The sequence below is a fragment of the Vulpes vulpes genome, chromosome 13 (assembly GCF_048418805.1).
Source record: "Vulpes vulpes isolate BD-2025 chromosome 13, VulVul3, whole genome shotgun sequence".
Lineage (NCBI taxonomy): Eukaryota > Metazoa > Chordata > Mammalia > Carnivora > Canidae > Vulpes > Vulpes vulpes.
In genome coordinates, this window is record NC_132792.1 from 76209836 (window position 1) to 76225939 (window position 16104).

Below are 16104 nucleotides of genomic sequence, written 5' to 3' on the forward strand. Positions count from 1 at the left end.
CACAGTATCAAAACATTTGTTAATTGAATAAAAATATTATTCAAAATGCAAATACGTACATTGATAGGACATTTGGTTTTAGTGGCAAGTATTTAATTCAGTAACTTTTTCTCCTTCAAATGATCATGCCGACACCATAAATATAACCTAAGTGGATTTTTTTCTTGGAATATGTATACTTGTATTCAATATTTACCTATGTAATAGTATGTCATAGTGAGAATCTTTTTACCTTGTAGACTGTAGAAATAATGGCAGATATGATTTGATTATAACATATAAATATATGTGAACCTATGCACATGCAAATATATATGGACACTAATATGCACATATACATAGAAATGCAAGTAATGTGTATTTGATGTATTTTAATACATTCTCTGACATCAGGTTAACATGACAGTCAGGGCATACTTCCACCTTAAATTCTTAAAATTGATGTGTGTATTTGAAGAGAATTAACCTATAAGAGTAATAATACTGGGTAAAAAAAAAGAGTGCTATCAAGAGAAAATATTTAAATTTTTTGTCATGGTTTAATACAAAAAATATTGCATCGTCTGAGAAAAATCACATCCAAAGGCTCCTATAATCAAAGAAATGCTGCAAAGCTTGAAGTAGTTCTAGGGTGAGGAATAGTTCTAGGATGAGGTATATAGAAGGTGGCAATCTCAGAATAAGTGGGTCTGGGTCAGTATAAGGATGATTAACTGAGGAAATATACCTTTTCACAGCATTTCTTACTTCTACTGTACAGAACTGACAGCAACAGAGGCATTTATCCAGTATGTAAGGTGTTGAAAAGAAATCTTAGTCATTCAGTGAAAGCAGAGCCCCCTGGCCCCTGCCATCCCAGATAACTTGTAAGTACCCAGAAGGAGAAAAGAGCCCCATACCCAAAATAAATAAGGCATATATTGACATTCTGTTGTTAGGTCTCTTGAATAATTGCTTTTGTAGAACAGGTAAACATAAATTTTAAACAGAAAGGTGAGATGGTAAATAGACATTGCTGAATACTAGCCACACACACACACACACACACACACACACACAAATCACAAAATTAGGTGAACTTTTCCAACACATAAGGTTATCAAGAGCAAACAGAATATATATTTAAATTAAATATAACCTGTGAACATTTAAGAGGCTAGTATATTTATTATCATAAAATAATAATACCTGGAATTCTGCCTCTGGTTAAGATGTAGACCACAGCCCCAAATCTGTCCTGATGACAACTAGATAAAATGAGTAACTTTAAAACATCATTATATATATATATTTTTGAACACTTCAGATATCTGGGGGAATCAAAAGATTCTTAAAAAAATTAATTTCATGGAGTGAAATGTTCTATTAGCTGAGCAGAAATCAATTTTCCTCCCTAAGGCATGTGTTGAGTATAAAAACGAGCAAAGGAAAGCACTAGGCTTGTCATAGACAAAGTGATTCTTCATGGAGGAAGAAAAAACAATTGAGACCTTAAGGACCACGTAAACTTTTGGGATTGGGGTTTCTGATAAGTCCCAAGCATTCAGTTGCTAAATGACTCAAAGGATTTTCACTAAGTAGTGGTCAGTGCAAGAAATGGGCGTCTTGGAGGCAAAAGTAGAGAGAGAAAGTCCACATTCTTTCAGTGCCTAAGGAAAAATCTAGCATAGAGGGCAAGCCTGCAATTAATGTAGGATAGGTCTTCCATCCCTGAACACAGCCTAGCCCTAAGCCAGATAATTTAATCAAAAAATGATCATCCCCTCATCTTACTGATTCTGATAAGCAGCATTATTACTATGCCCCAATGACCAGTATACTGTCAGGAGAAGAGAAAAAGAAATAAAGCAGCCAATACAAGCAAAGTGACATAGATATTTAAAAAGCAGAAAAGAAAAAATAAGGGCATGCTACATTTAACAGAAAAACAGAAAGAATCACAGCTGGCTATTTATATAAAGCCATGAAAGCCAGAAGACAATGAAATGCACATGAACTAGATTTACCCTCACACTTTAACAAACAAACAAACAAAATAACTAGCTGAAGAAACCTGCTGAGTTGAGGAAAGGGAGCTGAGATTCTGAGTGCACCAAAGCAGTGTTAATTTAGAGGACATATTAACAAAGAGGGTAAAGATGCACAGAGTGAGAAATTGAGAAATCTATTAGCTTTGAGTATTCAGGAAAGCATCAATCAGGGTGCGTGTGTTCTGGAGGAAAGTTCTGGAAGCCACAGCATCACAAGAGAGGATCAGAGGCAGCGGTACCTTGAGGCCATATAGCAGGGCAATGACTCTCACCATGGGAACCCTCATGATTCCTGGGTATTGAGTGGGAGCCCACAGAAGGATCTTGCTTTAGGAAAAAGTTAGAGATAAACCAAATTGAGTTCTAGTCTCACCTAAAAAATCTTAAAATCAAGATGTAAAAGAATTAACCCATCTCTCTGCCCAAAGTCCCTATGGCCTTGTCACTTTCAGGGCCAGTAGCCTAACCAGAGAGAGATAAAAAAAAAAAAAAAGAAAAAGAAAAAGAAAGAGGGGCATCTGGGTGGCTCAGTCAGTTAAGTGCCTGCCTTTGGCTCAGGTCATGATCCCAGAGTCCTGGGATGGAGCCCCACTTCAGGCTCCTTGCTTATCAGGGAGTCTACTTCTCCCTCCCACTCCCCACTCCTGCTCTCTCTCTCATACTCTCTCTCTCAGATAAATAAAAAATAAAATCTTTAAAAGTAAAAATAAAAAGAAGGCAAAAGAGGAGGAGAAGGAGGAAGAGTATAAAAGAAAGGAAAAAAGAAATACTTTAAATATATATATAATCAAGAAAATTAGAATAAAATAAATAGAATAGAATACAAAGGAAATGTGAAAGAGAGTGAGACTCCTTATTGAACACCAGTGAGGGGGACGCCTGGGTGGCTCAGTGGTTGAGCATCTGTCTTCAGCCCAGGACGTGATCCCAGAGTCCCAGCATCGAATCCCACATCGGGCTCCTGGCGTGGAGCCTGATTCTCCCTCTGCCTGTGTCTCTGCCTCTGTGTGTGTGTCTCTCTCATGAATAAATAAACAAAATCTTTAAAAAAAAATAAATAAATAAACACCAGTGAGGGAAGCTGTCTGGCCAGGTCCACTGTGGAGTGGCTAGTGGGCCATCAGCAACCGCACCTGGCCTCACTCTCAAATCTACGAGCTGCCCATGCCACTGTGCAAGACCCACTCAGGACTTGCACAGTGGCACTAAAATTTTTTGTTTCCCCCTTCCACTGGCTGCTGTAATCTTAAACTGCCAAGAGCCCTAATGCCTGTATATACAGAGCAATACATGTCCTGCGGGACCCTGTGAACAACAGTTGGCAGCCTCCTGAGGGACACCTGAAAATTGCAAACTCTCAAGAGAGTCCTATTGGTTTATTGGTTTTGAGAGCCTCTTGACTGTGGTGCTGCTGTCCTGCCAAGCTGTCCCTGAACCCTCTGCAGTCCTGTCTTTCTGGGCTACAGCTTCTCTTAGCTTCACTCTGTGTCAACTATGGATGCAGCCTGGGCCACAGCTCTGAGAAGAACCCCCTTTGACCTGTGTAATCATTACAGGACATCCTCCAGTGGGGCTTGGCGTGGCAGGGGCAGGAGAGACGAATGTTACAGCCCCTAGCTGCCCCTGTATGAGAATGATAGGCTCTCTAAAGGCAGGGAGGTCTTGCTGGGTGAAAAGTTTAGTCCTGTGGTACTTCTGCTGTCCATCCACGTTTGTGTGACATGATCACTGTGCTCCCTGGGTTATAATTCTATTAACTTCTAACAGCCTGTTGACCCTGGTTGTGCCTTGGACACCACAAAATTTGATGTGATAGAGGGAAAGCCACTTTGTATCATGCACTCTCCCTCTTTGAGAAAATCTGATATGTGAAATATCTTCATCCAGAATGTGGACACATCTCTAGGAAACAAGGCAGTTTACAATACTTTTTCTGCTTTTGGGAACACTTTCTTTCAAGGTGATATGTGATGAGAACAGCTCTAAGGGTTATGTGTTTGTCCACTTGGAAACCCAAGAGAATGCTGACAAGGTCTTTGGAAGAAAAGTGGCATGTTCCTCAATGACTTTGCAGTGTTTGTGAGCAGATTCAAGTCTCTAAAGAGTGGGAAGCTGAGCTTGGAGCCCAACCCAAGGAATTCACCAATGTTAATACCAAAAACTTTAAGGAAGAGGTGAATGATGAGAATCTGAAAGCAATTCAGGCAATTTTGCAAGACCCTAAGTGTCAAGGTGATGAGAAATCCCAGTGGGTAATCCAAATGTTTTGACTTTATGAACTACAAAAAGCATGAGGATGCCAATAGAGGCCCAGAAGAGGTGAATGGAAAAGAAACCATTTGGGAAGTCATATTTATAGGCCTTTCACAGAAACAAGTGAATGATGGGTTGAGATAAAGTGGAAATATGAACGGTAGAAATGAGAGGTCATTACTATCAAGAGGTGAATTTCTACAGAAAGAACTTGCATAATACCAATGATGATGAGAAGTTAAGGGAAGAGTTTTCTTCTTTCAGATCACTACCTGCGCTAAAGTATGGGATGCTAGAGGATGGGAAAAGTAGAGGGTTTGGCTTCATGAGTTTCTCCTCTCCCAAAGAGGCAATCAAAGTAGTCACTGAAATGGACAGAGGCACGGTGACTCTAATCTACTGTATGCTGCATAGGCTCCTAGTTAGGAAGAGGAAAAAAGCTTATCTGACCAATAAGTATATGCAGTGAATGGCTAATGCCATCTTAGATCAGTTCCAGCCTGCAACTGGGAGCTACTTTGTGCCAGCATTTCCACAGGCTCAGGGAAGACTTTCACATTATACACCTTACCAGTTAGCACAGATGAGGCCTAATCTATGCTGGCAGCAAGGTGGGACCTCAAGGCTTCCAAGGAATACCACACGCTATAGGCCAGTCTGGGCCTTGTCCAACTCTTCACCATCTGGCTCCAACTGGTAATACTCCACCCTCTCATGGCCTTCCCTACTTGCCACTCAGAGTGAGTGTTCCCACAGCCAAAGTACAGAATTTAGCACCTCATGTTGCTGTTGCTTCTACTACCCTACAGATATGTTCCCAGTGTCTATAGCTCTCACCCTGTCATACCGCCTCTGCAGACACCCCAGCCTACATTCCATGTAAAGGTGCTAGAGCTCCTGACAACTTCCATGCTGAGCACCTTCCAGGAATAAAAGCACAAGAGGGGAGAATAGTTGTTTCATTCATCCAAACAATGCATTCAAACTGGCTGGAAAGACCATGGGACTGGTAAGTCTGAGCTACTATACACATGCCAGAGTCTACTGAAACCTTCTAATCTAAGGTGGAGCTCGCTGTGGCTGTTCTACCCTTCCTGGTGCTAAAAAAGAAACTTCAAAGAAGATAGTTTGTTGTTGTTACTACTTCTTAGACAAGAAAAACAATAACAACAACAACAACAACAACAACAAAACAATTCAATGGCCAGATAATTGCTCATGGAATTCAGCTCCAGGTCTAAAGATTTCCTGATTTAACCTGTGGATCTCAACACCAAGAACCACACGTTACAAATATAGTAAGTATTTTGTATCAAAAGGTCAATTATGAAGCACCTAGCATCTTTCAATTAAAGGAATATATTTTCCAGGTTCTGCTATTGCCCCCAAAATGTTAACTATATATATATATTTCCTATTGGGAGCTTTGATTTTTCCCTCTAGAAATGTATTTTATTTAATGCTCCTAAGTCTTAAATTTTTCAATACAAAAAAATCTTCATATAAAAAAGATCAAACCAATTCCAAGTAATTTAAACATATCCCAAATAAAACTAAAAGGCATTGATAGGAATTACAAGAGTGAGTATCATGAGAAAAAAATTCATAATGTCTAGAATTATATCAATGATTATCAGAGAGGCAAAAAAGCAAATTATGTCCCACAATGAGGAGAAAAAGTCATTACTCATCCAGAACTAAGACATTTAAGCAGTTACTATAACTCTACTGAATGTGTTCAAAAATAAAGTAGAGTTGTGGTATAAAAAAGACCCAAAGAAAGCTTCTACAGCTAACACTACAATATTTCCGGATGGATTAAAGCAGATTGGATACACAAAAGGTGAAATTAATGAAAACAAAGCAATAAAAATGATTAAATAGATATGTGGAAAGAAAAAAATTAACAGAGCATTATTGAATATAGGTCCAATTTCAACCATCCTAATATATAGTATTCAGAATCTCCAAAAAAGATTTTTAAAAAGTACTTTAAAATATAATTGACTGAAAAGCTCTAATTTTATGAGAACTATAAACTTCACAGATCCGAGAGGCTCAATGAGCTTTTTAATCAGACTGACCAAAATCTGTGATAAATAGAAATTTTTATAAACAGCTAAGGAACAACAACAACAAAAAAACAGCTAAGGAACAAAGACAAGTTACAAATTATGTACAGTAGGTTGGGGCTGGGCAAGACGGCGGAAGAGAAGGGTCCCCAAGTCACCTGTCCCCACCAAATTACCTAGATAACCTTCAAATCATCCTGAAAATCTACGAATTCGGCCTGAGATTTAAAGAGAGACCAGCTGGAACGCTGCAGTGAGAAGAGTTCGCGCTTCTATCAAGGTAGGAAGACGGGGAAAAAGAAATAAAGACACAAAAGGCCTCCAAGGGGGAGGGGCCCCGCGAGGAGCCGGGCTGAGGCCGGGGCGAGTGTCCCCAGGACAGGAGAGCCCCGTCCCGGAGGAGCAGGAGCTGCACCAACCTTCCCGGGGGAAAGGGGCCTGCAGGGAGGTGGAGCAGGACCCAGGAGGGCGGGGATGCCCTCGGGCTCCCTGGGACACAAATAGGAACCTGCGCCCCGGGACAGGCAGAGGCTGGGAGGGCCCAGGACAGCGAGGAGGCTCCTGCTCCGAGCTGAGCAGATCAGTGGCCCCGCCCGGAGCCTCCAGGCCCTGCAGACGGAGAGCCCTGGAGCTACTGCGGGAGCTGACTCCAGGGCTGCAGAGCTGGCCCCGCCACTGCGGTTGTTCCTCCTGGGGCCTCACGGGGTGAACAACCCCCACTGAGCCCTGCACCAGGCAGGGGCAGAGCAGCTCCTCCAAGTGCTAACACCTGAGAATCAGTACAGCAGGCCCCTCCCCCAGAAGACCAGCTGGACAGACCAGTTCCAGGGGAAGTCAAGGGACTTAAAGTATACAGAATCAGAGGATACTCCCCCGTGGTTTTTTTTTTTTTTTTCTTTTTTGATTTGTTTGCTTCCCCAACCCCCCTTTTTTTCCGTTCTTTTTCTTTCTCTTTTTCTTCTCTTTTTTGTCTTCCTTTTTAGTTTTTCTCTTTTCTTTCCTTATTTCTCTCCTCTCTTTTTCTCCTTTTCCCAATACAACTTGTTTTTGGCCACTCTGCACTGAGCAAAATGACAAGAAGGAAAACTTCACCTCAAAATAAATAATCAGAAGCAGTCCTCTCTCCCACAGAGTTACAAAATCTGAATTACAATTCAATGTCAGAAAGCCAATTCAGAAGCACTATTATACAGCTACTGGTGGCTCTAGAAAAAACCATAAAGGACCCAAGAGACTTCATGACTGCAGAATTTAGATCCAATCAGGCAGAAATTAAAAATCAATTGAATAAGATGCAATCCAAACTAGAAGTCCTACCAATAAGGGTTAACCAGGTGGAAGAACAAGTGAGTGACATAGAAGACAAGTTGAAGAAGAAAAATCTACGTTTAATTGGGGTTCCCGAGGGTGACGAAAGGGACAGAGGTCCAGAATATGTATTTCAACAAATCATAGCTGAAAACTTTCCTAATCTGGGAAGGGAAACAGGCATTCAGATCCAGGAAATAGAGAGATCCCCCCCCTGCTAAAATCAATAAAAACCGTTCAACACCTCGACATTTAACAGTGAAGCTTGCAAATTCCAAAGATAAAGAGAAGATCCTTAAAGCAGCAAGAGACAAGAAATCCCTGACTTTTATGGGGAGGAGTATTAGGGTAACAGCAGACCTCTCCACAGAGACCTGGCAGAGACCTGGCAGGCCAGAAAGGGCTGGCAGGATATATTCAGGGTCCTAAATGAGAAAAACATGGAACCCAGAATACTTTATCCAGCAGGGCTCTCATTCAGAATAGAAGGAGAGAGAAAGAGCTTCCAAGACAGGCAGGAACTGAAAGAATATGTGACCTCCAAACCAGGTCTGCAAGAAATTTTAAGGGGGACTCTTAAAATTCCCCTTTAAGAAGAAGTCCAGTGGAACAATCCACAAAAACAAGGACTGAATAGATATCATGATGACACTAAACTCGTATCTGTCAATAGTAACTCTGAGCGTGAATGGGCTTAATGACCCCATCAAAAGGTGCAGGGTGTCAGACTGGATAAAAAAGCAGGACCCATCTATTTGCTGTCTACAAAGGACTCATTTTAGACAGAAGGACACATACAGCCTGAAAATAAAAGGTTGGAGAACCATTTACCATTCAAATGGTCCTCAAAAGAAAGCAGGGGTAGCCATCCTTATATCAGATAAACTAAAATTTACCCCCAAGACTGCAGTGAGAGATGAAGAGGGACACTATATCATACTGCAAGGATCTATCCAACAAAAGGACTTAACAATCCTCAGTATATATGTCCCCAATATGGGAGCTGCCAAATATATCAATCAATTAATAACCAAAGTCAAGACATACTTAGATAATAATACACTTATACTTGGTGACTTCAATCTAGCTCTTTCTACCCTTGATAGGTCTTCTAAGCACAACATCTCCAAAGAAACAAGAGCTTTAAATGATACACTGGACCAGAAGGATTTCACAGATATCTACAGAACTTTACATCCAAACTCAACTGAATACACATTCTTCTCAAGTGCACATGGAACTTTCTCCAGAATAGACCACACACTGGGTCACAATTCAGGTCTTAACCAATACGAAAGGATTGGGATCGTCCCCTGCATATTCTCAGACCATAATGCCTTGAAATTAGAACTAAATCACAATAAGAAGTTTGGAAGGACCTCAAACACGTGGATGTTAAGGTCCATCCTGCTAAAAGATGAAAGAGTCAACCAGGAAATTAAGGAAGAATTAAAAAGATTCATGGACACTAATGAGAATGAAGATACAACCGTTCAAAATCCTTGGGATACAGCAAAAGCAGTCCTGAGGGGGAAATACATCGCAATACAAACATCCCTCCAAAAACTGGAAAGAACTCAAATACAAAAGCTAAACTTACACCTAAAGGAGCTAGAGAAAAAACAGCAAATAGATCCTACACCCAGCAGAAGAAGAGAGTTAATAAAGATTCGAGCAGAACTCAACAAAATTGAGACCAGAAGAACTGTGGAACAGATCACCAAAACCAGGAGTTCGTTCTTTGAAAGAATTAATAAGATACATAAACCATTAGCCAGCCTTATTAAAAAGAAGAGAGAGAAGACTCAAATTAATAAAATCATGACTGAGAAAGGAGAGATCACTACCAACACCAAGGAAATACAAACGATTTTAAAAACATATTATGAACAGCTATAGGCCAATAATTAGGCAATCTAGAATAAATGGACGCATTTCTGGAAAGCCACAAATTACCAAAACTGGAACAGGAAGAAATAAGAAACCTGAACAGGCGAATAACCATGGAGGAAATTGAAGCAGTCATCAAAACCTCCCAAGACACAAAAGTCCAGGGCCAGATGGCTTCCCAGGGCAATTCTATCAAACGTTTAAAGAAGAAACCATACCTATTCTACTAAAGCTGTTTGGAAAGATAAAAAGAGATGGAGTACTTCCAAACTCGTTCTATGAGGCCAGCATCACCTTAATTCCAAAAAAAGACAAAGACCCCACCAAATAGAAGGATCAATTTCCCTGATGAACATGGATGCAAAAATTCTCAACAAGATACTAGCCGATAGGATCCAACAGTACATTAAGAAAATTATTCACCATGACCAAGTAGGATTTATTCCCGGGACACAAGGCTGGTTCAACACTCGTAAAACAATCAATGTGATTTATCATATTAGCAAGAGAAAAAACAAGAACCATATGATCCTCTCATTAGATGCAGAGAAAGCATTTGACAAAATATAGCATCCATTCCTGATCAAAACTCTTCAGAGTGTAGGGATAGAGGGAACTTTCCTCGACATCTTAAAAGCCATCTACGAAAAGCCCACAGCAAATATCATCCTCAATGGGGAAGCACTCGGAGCCTTTCCCCTAAGATCAGGAACAAGACAGGGATGTCCACTCTCACCACTGCTATTCAACATAGTACTGGAAGTCCTAGCCTCAGCAATCAGACAACAAAAAGACATTAAAGGCATTTAAATTGGCAAAGAAGAAGTCAAACTCTCCCTCTTTGCCGATGACATGATACTCTACATAGAAAACCCAAAAGCCTCCACCCCAAGATTGCTAGAACTCATACAGCAATTTGGTAGCGTGGCAGGATACAAAATCAATGACCAGAAATCAATGGCATTTCTATACACTAACAATGAGACTGAAGAAAGAGAAATTAAGGAGTCAATCCCATTTACAATTGCACCCAAAAGCATAAGATACCTCGGAATAAACCTAACCAAAGAGGTAAAAGATCTATACCCTAAAAACTATAGATCACTTCTGAAAGAAATTGAGGAAGACACAAAGAGATGGAAACATATTCCATGCTCATGGATTGGCAGAATTAATATTGTGAAAATGTCAATGTTACCCAGGGCAATTCACACGTTTAATGCAATCCCTATCAAAATACCATGGACTTTCTTCAGAAAGTTAGAACAAATTATTTTAAGATTTGTGTGGAATCAGAAAAGACCCCGAATAGCCAGGGGAATTTTAAAAAAGAAAACCATAGCTGGGGGCATCACAATGCCGGATTTCAGGTTGTACTACAAAGCTGTGGTCATCAAGACAGTGTGGTCCTGGCACAAAAACAGACACGTAGATCGATGGAACAGAATAGAGAATCCAGAAGTGGACCCTCAACTTTATGGTCAACTAATATTCGATAAAGGAGGAAAGAGTATCCATTGGAAGAAAGACAGTCTCTTCAATCCATGGTGCTGGGAAAATTGGACATCCACATGCAGAAGAACGAAACTAGACCACTCTCTTTGACCAGACAGAAAGATAAATCAAAATGGATGAAAGATCTAAATGTGAGACAAGATTCCATCAAAATCCTAGAGAAGAACACAGGCAACACCCTTGTTGAACTCGGCCACAGCAACTTCTTCCAAGATACATCCACGAAGGCAAAAGAAACAAAAGCAAAAATGAACTATTAGACTTCATCAAGATAAGAAGCTTTCGCACAGCAAAGGATACAGTCAACAAAACTAAAAGACAACCTACAGAATGGGAGAAGGTATATGCAAATGACCTATCAGATAAAGGGCTAGTTTCCAAGACCTCTAAAGAACTTATTATTATTATTATTATTATTATTATTGAGCAGAGAACATGCTTTATTGAGGAGTAGATATAGAACAGCACATTCTACCACATGTGGGGAAGGGTTAGCTTCAGTAAAAGACCTTTACCTCTTAAGAAAACCCCCAGTGAAATTGCTTTTGGATAAACTTTAACAGTGACACTGAAACTGGCAGGGAGCTGCCACTGAACATGCTTAAAATTAGCTCCCCCCAACCCACAGTGAGCATAAGTAGTGTACAGAGATGACAAGAGAAAGGCACAAATGACCAGAGTCGGGATTCTGGGAAGGGCTCCACACGAAGACAACAGTGTTGGAGGAGACCAAGTTGGGAAGGGTGGCATGTCATACATCAAAAGCTGCCCCAAGATATCAGGTTATAATGGGCTGGAGAGAAATTAGAGGGAGCATTTCTTCCTTTGCTTGAAACCAAAAATAGAGCAGAGAACAGGGGGAATGGTGGCAAATCCCAAAAAGGAAATGGAGGAGGAGTTCTTGGAAGGACAGGAGCACTTCAGTTCAAGAGGGAGGGCGAGGCACTGTCAGAGAAGCAAACACTGGGAGGGGGTGGCACTCTGCCTTGCTGAGTCATGGGCTTAGAGGAGATCTGGAAGTCATGTGCCACTCATTTCCTACTTCTCCAAGGAGGTTTAGGCAAAAAATCAATGCAAAGTACAAGTGTGCCAGATGAGACCGGCAGGTACGGTGGGGGGCGGGGGGGTAGGTTTCTGCAGTCTGATGAACTGGTTAGCATGCAGCATGAAAGGGACAACCGGACACTGTTTAGCCCCTGCCAATGTAAAAAGGAGCAAGGGCTTAAGAGAGGAAAACATTTAGGGCTGGGCACTTTCTGGTGAGGCAATGAGGACTGGTTTCCTTCCACTGACACACAATGCCCACAGGTGAACTCAAATCAAAGTACAGAATCACCACCTGTCAATTCTCTCCATTTCATTCTGATTAACTTATGTGCAGTTACCAAGACGAATCCTTGGGAGAGTTTTAAAAAATATTGGTCTCTTGTCAGCTTGACACGGATCAAAAACCAGCCTTTCAATAAAAATGGCAGAAAAAATTTCAAGTGAGATAAAATCCAAAGGGAATGGACCCCTCCTAGTACACACACTCAGAAATGTTACCTCTTCCCTGCTCTTCCAAAAAAACTGCATGTAAGGAGCAATTGGAAAGGTCCTGGTGGTGGCAACCATGGTTTGAAGTCTGGTATCCGGGCAGCAAGAAGCACTAGTACAAAGTTTAGAAGACACAACACAACCTCATGGGGCTAGAGGACATGAGGAGAACCAGTGACTGGACGGGTACAGTACCAAACAGAACAACTTGGGTCAGTGCTACGAGGGATCTGCACTCAAGTCTAAACAGCGATCCCATCCAGGCAACCTCACTGAGGCCAAAACAACAGTTCCTCAGAACCAGCGTCTGTGCAGTGTACACGAGGGTCGGAGCCAGGACAGTCCTGAGGGGGGTGGCCTTCCCAAAGGATGCTGTACTTGCCAATCACAAGAGCAACAGAAATGACAGACAGATCCCGAGGGTACGGATTCCTACTGCTGGGGTTCGCTGGCTCAGAGTAACAGGTCACTTTAAGTGCCCTTGGGAGGGGTCCATTTTAAACAGCTTGGATCCATGGTTTTATTGGAGTTAGATCTTTTGGCCTCTTTGGCTATCCACTCATCAATCAGGTCCTGTCTCTTTAGAACTAGATGTTTTCCTTTCCAGTACTTGAGCATCTGAAGGGCTTGCAGAGTACTGACAATGTCCACAGGATTCACAGCTGTCTCCTGGCTAATTTCTTTGATAGAAATCTCTTTGCCTTGGAAATTATGCAGGTAACGGAGAAGCACTTCTTTCCAGTGACTGCGATAGCTTATGAGCCCCAGGTCAGAGAGGGGACGCTCCGGGGAGCCAACTTTTTCTTCCACTTTGGAAAGCAAGTAACTGAAATCGATGAGCATCTTGCCATAGCCCTGTCTCATGTACCGAGGCATGGTGAGGATACATGACACATTGTAGTTGAGGAATGAATTCTTTTCCTTGGAAAAATATCCAATCAAGTGACAGCCGGTATTGTCCGCTTCAGTCATAACGTAAAACAGGAAGGGTTCCACATCATAATATAATGTCTTGTGGTCCAGAAAAAGCTTGGCCAACAGGCACAGGTTTTGGCAGTAGATCTTGTTTTTCTTGCCATCCACTTTAAACACGGAGATGGAGCCTTTGCGATAGATCTCATCACCAGGTGGGTGTTTCCACACACATTTAGCCATGTGTCGGCGAAGTATCGTTTGGCTCTTCATGTATTTTAAACAGAATTCGCACATGTAGAGCCATCCCAGTCATGCATATTCTTCGGGATAAGGAGAATGGTACCAAGTGTCGAGCTCATAACGACCAAAAGCAATTGTTTTAATCATGTTGCTCCCCTCAGTGATTTGGCCTTGCAGCCTTAACTTCTCCAAATCCTCTGAAGCCCGGGCTTGTGCTCTTCGGAAAAGATCCAAGTCATACTAGCTAGTCAGGTTTTCCAAGAGAGGTTCCCGAGTGTTCCCATAGGTCTGTCTGTGTTCCATGGTAGTCATGACAAGTATGCTGGCACCGGAAAGAAAGGCCTAAAGAACTTATTAAACTCAACACCAAAGAAACAAACAATCCAGGCAATAAATAGGCAAAAGACATGAAGAAAAATCTCACAGAGGAAGACATGGACATGGCCAACATGCACATGAGAAAATGCTCTGCATCACTTGCCATCAGGGAAATACAAATCAAAACCACCATGAGATACCACCTCACACCAGTAAGAATGGGGAAAATTAACAAGGCAGGAAACAACAAATGTTGGAGAGGATGCGGAGAAAAGGGAACCCTCTTACACTGTGGGTGGGAATGTGACCTGGTGCAGCCACTCTGGAAAACTGTGTGGAGGTTCCTCAAAGAGTTAAAAATAGACCTGCCCTACGACCCAGATATTGCACTGCTGGGGATTTACCCCGTAGATGGAGATGGAATGAAATGCTGGGACACCTGCACCCCAATGTTTCTAGCAGCAATGTCCACAATAGCCAAACTGTGGAAGGAGCCTCGGTGTCCATCGACAGATGATGGATAAAGAAGATGTGGTCTATGTATACAATGGAATATTCCTCAGCCATTAGAAATGACAAATACCCACTATTTGCTTCAACGTGGATGGAACTGGAGGGTATTATGCTGAGTGAAAGGAGACAGTCGGAGAAGGACAAACATTATATGGTCTCATTCATTTGGGGAATATAAATAATAGTGAAAGGGAATAGAAGGGAAGGGAGAAGAAATGGGTAAGAAATATCAGAAAGGGAGACAGAACATGGAAGACTCCTAACTCTGGGAAACGAACTAGTGGTGTTGGAAGGGGATGAGGGCGAGGGGTGGGGGTGACTGGGTGGCAGGCAGTGAGGGAGGCACTTGACGGGATGAGCACTGGGTGTTATTCTGTATGTTGGCAAATTGAACACCAATAAAAAATAAATTTATTTTAAAAAATAAAAAAGATGAAGGTAGATGTTTACAGCCAGAGAAAATAGTAGGCTGGCAATGTGCTCTCAGTCTTTGGGAGTAAGAAAAACACTAATGACAAATCTAATAAGGACAAAAAGGGCTCAGTCACATCCCATACCCAACATGTCACCTTAATGCTCAATAGTTTAATGCTCCAAATCTTGTACATCATCTGATATTGGAACTATGTAAAATAATAATGTTCTCCCTTAAAATATTTTTTTGTAGATGGGAAAATCCTCAGTTTCAAAGACTCTGATCTCATGAGAGGTAGCATTCCATATAATGTTTTGTCTTCTCTCTTAAGTGATGCTGAATCAAATCTCCGTCACTGAATTTCTCCTCCTGGGAGTAACAGACATCCAGGCACTGCAGCCTTATCTCTTTGTGGTTTTGCTTGCAATCTATGCTGTCATTGTGGTTGGAAATGGAGCTGTCCTGATGGCTGTCATCTCTGACCCAAGACTCCATTCACCCATGTACTTCTTCTGGGAAATATGTCATGTTTAAGAACATGAGAGACTCTTAACTCTGGGACATGAACAAGGGGTGGTGGAAAGGGAGGTGGGTGGGGGTTGGGGGTGATTGGGTGATGGGCACTGAGGGGGGCACTTGATGGGATGAGCACTGGGTGTTATGCTATATGTTGGCAAATGGAATTCTAATAAAAAGAAATTAAACAAAACAAAACAAAACAAAAAACAAATTATGCACAGTAGAACAAAAACAAGGATGTTTGAAAATTAATAAAAGAAATCTTTACAGTGAATGCAGGAGGCCAGCAGGAGGAGCTCTAATGCCCTACTGCTTCTTTCTTGCAGACCCAAAAGGAAGATATGCTTTCCAAGTCAGTACTATAGCTACTGTTTTATACCCAGCAAAAGGACGATAGGCTGAAACATACTCTAAATCATAAAATAAATCTCAACACATTTTAAAAGGAATCATCTTACACAGTTTTTCCTCCAAATTCTGATAAATATAGTTAAACTAAAAATAAAAAATGAAAAGATATCTGAAAATCCCCAATTATTAAACAAAAAACAATAAAAAAACAAAAAAATAGGGATCCCTG

General features: G+C 41.4%; 2 pseudogenes; one reads left to right on the forward strand and one right to left on the reverse strand.

Moving 5' to 3' along the window:
• Positions 1 to 5410, forward strand: part of LOC112932187 (polyadenylate-binding protein 4 pseudogene) — a 36315-nt pseudogene extending 30905 nt beyond the window's left edge.
• Positions 5411 to 13001: 7591 nt separating this feature from the next.
• On the reverse strand, positions 13002 to 14062 carry LOC112929252 (histone acetyltransferase KAT7 pseudogene; annotated as a pseudogene).
• Between the last annotated feature and the right edge of the window lie 2042 nt (positions 14063 to 16104).